The sequence below is a fragment of the Octodon degus genome, unplaced genomic scaffold (genome assembly GCF_000260255.1).
Source record: "Octodon degus isolate 3935 unplaced genomic scaffold, OctDeg1.0 scaffold00322, whole genome shotgun sequence".
NCBI lineage: Eukaryota > Metazoa > Chordata > Mammalia > Rodentia > Octodontidae > Octodon > Octodon degus.
Window position 1 is genome coordinate 527,501 of NW_004524898.1, and position 4,281 is coordinate 531,781.

The following is a 4,281-nucleotide window of genomic DNA, read 5'->3' on the forward strand; positions in this document are numbered from 1 at the left end:
TTTTTGGACTTATGTGTAAACATAAGATGTATATAATTCTTTATGTCTATTTTTAAAATATATTCTAATTTTCAATTGTTTCTTGTCATATTCTCTAGGGAGTTAAATTTAAACATATCCATACTTGATGAAAAATACCTGTTCCATTTCATGCCTAAGATGTTTGATGTTCAGACAGATAGTGAGGTTAAGCTTAACAGCCTAAGTTGTATGGTAATAACAATAAGCTTCTCTTCTGGATGGTTAACAATCTAAATTTGCAGTCCAAAATTATTGATAAAAGAGGGCTGCAAGGAAAGACAACATTTTGGCCCTATCCTTCTAAGGTTAATTAAGACTCAGGACATATGAGAACTTGTACTGTAACGTCATGTAACTCGGTAGTGTCCCAAATTTTCTGATCAAGTATATTATGGGGCCATAGAGGAAAGTGATTGATGATGTAGAGTATGCCTAAGGAGAGTCACATGGAGAGAAAACATTCTCTCAGGCTTTCACAGAGAGCACATTGACCAAGCAATGCCCATGACTCATCCACATGGTTGACACTGACAAAGGTTCTACAATCTGAGGTACAGGATCTCAGGATAAATCCTGAGGGGATTTCACTGACCTTATCAGACCCAAAAGCTACAACTCTTCTTGCATAGGTCCTGCTTTACCTTGGTCTTAACCATCCAGCAGAAAAGTATAAAAATGAAATATAAGAAGTAAAGCCATGCTGTTATGTTGAGCTATAGGGGACTTAGGTCAACAATTTCTGACATTGCCAGTCAAGCGGAACACCCAATACTATTATGGGCTACTGGACTCTTCTAGAATATTTTGCTGAGTTTACACACCTATAATATTCAAATAACGGAACTTAACCAAAAAAGTATATATAGATGAATATCTATTTTGTATCTGTGTATTCAAAGTCTTTAGGATAGATATATAGTTACATGTTCTTAATGAATAGCGTGATTTGTTCTAATGGTGTTTGTGAATAGGATATCATGTCCGCATCTTGTACAGCAATTAACCACTAGGAAGAGTGTATGCAATGTTTTAATTATTGAAACTGTCCTACCAATTTGATTTGAAACTGTCTCATTGCTATTTGTTTATCAATAAAATTATGAAAAAAAGAAAATAACTCAGAAGTCTATATATAATAAATAGATAAATGAATGATATTGGAATTCATTTTGAATTCAAAGGAATCACTGATTGGACAATATGGGTTATTTTAAAGTAATATAGCATATTGTTATTTCTTACTAAATTTAACTTTCCTAACATATTTTGATCCTTTTTATACTTTATGACTGTCTCAGTTACTCTTTACTGTTGCTGGGACAAAATACCCAACACCCAAAATTGAAGAAGGAAAGATGTATTTAACTCACAGTTAGTGGAGATTTTGGTCCATTATCCACTGGCTCAAAAGTAGATGGCAGCAACTCATGGCAGCAGAAAACAGTGAAAATCAGGGGAGGAATCAGCAGCTTCAGTGTCTATGAAGCCTCTCTCTCTTCTTTCTGTACTGATTGTGAAGACCAGAGCTCCTCCAAGGAAGTGGTATAGCTGCATTGATCAAGCTCCTCCAAGGAAGTGACATGCAGAAGCCTTCTTCAACCTCTTTATATACCATTTTTTGTGCTGAGTTACTCTAGGGCAAGCCTTCTCTGCCCTAGGAAGGGGCCCCCATGCCACAAGGCATGGAAATGCTAAGCCTATCCAGCCAAGTTTCCAACATCTCAAGTTTACACAATGTATGAACCACCATAATCAAAATTTTGTACTGTGAGGTCATTGTTGTAACTATACCTCACAATGTGGATTATGAACTTTGGGGAATGGCTTATGGGAAGAGGTAGGAAAGGTTTGGAGATATCTCTGACTAGTGAAGAGCTGGAATGCCTTTAGCTCTTCTGTATGGGAGATCCTGCTCAGAGCTCAGAAGACTAGAATGCTGATAGAAAGCCTTTCTGTAAAGACCAGGGCAGAGAGATTTCTGCTGGGAAGCACTGCATTGGTTGTTGGACTGTGGATGATTTGTGTTACAGCTTAGAAGCAAGTTTTTCTACATTTTGCTCCTTTCCAAAGACTTTGCCTGAGAGTGAGATTAAGCGTAGTGGACTAGTTAATCTTACAAAAGAAATCACAAGGCAGTTGAATGTTGAGGCAGTGGCATGGCTACTATTAGGTGTTTTCATTAAGGTATATCTTGGGGCCAGGGAGAAAGCTCAGTGGAATAAGTGCTTCCCTGGCAAGTACAAGGGCCTGAGTTCAAACCCTGGTTCCGCAAAAAAAAAAAAAAAAAAAAAAGATATATGTGGGAGGCAAGAGCAAAGCACCAGGAAGTCTGTGGACTATGAAAATAAAGCTGAGATCGCCATTGCCCAGGAGGACCAGGAGAGTAGAAAGATGTCCTGAGGGCAACACAAGAGGTGGCATGTTCTTAGCTTTTGCAGCCTCAGAATTGCAACAGTGAGGGACTTTGCTTTAAGGAGAAGGCCACACAGCCCCATATTCCTGGATGAGGTGGCGGCCACAGTTCATGCTTATATTGTTTGCTCAATCTTACATGCCGGTTACTGGTAATCTGAGCAACTACTTGGAAGATAACAATATGCAATATAATAGCCATTGTTAATTTCCTAACATTTTGTTTTGAGATTTTGTATAGTTTTAAGGATGTTTTATTCATACTAAAGTAAAAAAAGTACGAACAGGAAAAAAATCCAGATTAATTCTGCCAGAGAGAGAGAGAGAGAGAGAGAGAGAGAGAGAGAGAGAGAGAGAGAGAGAGAACAGCTGCCTGGCACGTGCAGAAAAACCAATGAAACTCTCTCACTTTTCTTGTAAGCAGAGTTCTGCTAGATTTCAACTGCCCTTCTCCAAACCTAACTAGATGGGTGGAGAGTCTGCCTCTGTCTTATGACCTAGTGAGATCAATTGTGTGGGTGGGGTGAGCAGAGCAGGACTGATCTGGTGTCGTCTTCCACATGTTTGTCATAATTTCCTTAATCTGTGTCTCCTTTCTCTGTAACAACCCTGTGGCTGCTTATACCTGCCTCTTCCATGTCACTCTGGCTGAGTCAAACACACTGATTCTTACTTTTGCACCACTGTTCTCTGGGCTTCTGTACAGTGTCAATGTTTCTGGCCACATCGCCCCTCTGTGCCTTTCTGCACTGCAACACTTTTTGTCTGTTCCATACAAAGTCTCTTTCTAGCCATGCATTCAGAAGTGTTCAGGGCTTGTCAAAGGAGAGCTTTTCTGCTTGGATGTAGGTAATTTTGGGGGAGGCAGTGAGAGATAGCTCATCTAGACACAGAATGCAGTGGTTTGGGGGAGCTGTGGGAGCCCACACAGATGCAGAGCTCTGTGTGGGCTCTCTTAGTCTCTGTGTCTCTGTGTCTCTATCCCTCTCTGTCTCTCTCTGTGTCTCTGTCTCTCTGTCTCTGTCTCTGTCTCTCTCTCTCTCTCTCTCTCTCTCTCTCTCTCTCTCTCTCTCATCCTGTCTCCCTCTCTCTCTCTCTCATATGAACATCTCATCCACTGGGCACTGTCTCCACCTGAGAGAAAATATATAGGTAAGGTGACCACGGCATGGTGGCTGCTGGGCTGGGCCCTAACTGCAGACATGCAGCAGCTTCTGTACTTCATTTTATCCTTCAGAAAAGTTTAAACTTTTCTCAAGATGGGATGTTCACAGACCGGCACTCCATGCAGCTCCTGGATGTAGGAGCAACCCTGATTTTTATTCTAAACACTTCTGTTATTGGAATTTAATGATAGTATTGTCCTTCAAGTTGTCTTACTGTGGTTGGGTTTTGCCCCCAACTCCATCGGAGTACTCATGTGGATCTTGAGTGTGTCTTTTCTGCATCACATGAGTGCTGCTGGCATCTAATAAGCATTGCAGCTCCTTTCATCAAGACACAGAGCTAGAGCTATAAAAGGCTCAAGTCAACAGCTTCTGACATTGCCAGTCCTGCGGATGACCCACTACTATTATGGACTGCTGGACTATATTGGAATATTTTGCTGAACTCACACATCTGCAGTATTTAAATGGCAGTGGAATACTCATCTCTTGACAAAACTAAAGAAAAAAGGAGATACAGATGAAGGGTCATTTTGTACACGCAAAATAGCTATGATAGATACACAGCTACTTTCTCTTAATGAATGGAAAGATGTGTACTAATAGTGTTTGTGGACAGGATATCGTGTCTGCATCTTGTACTATGAATAACCACTAAGAAGACAACAATATGCAATGTATT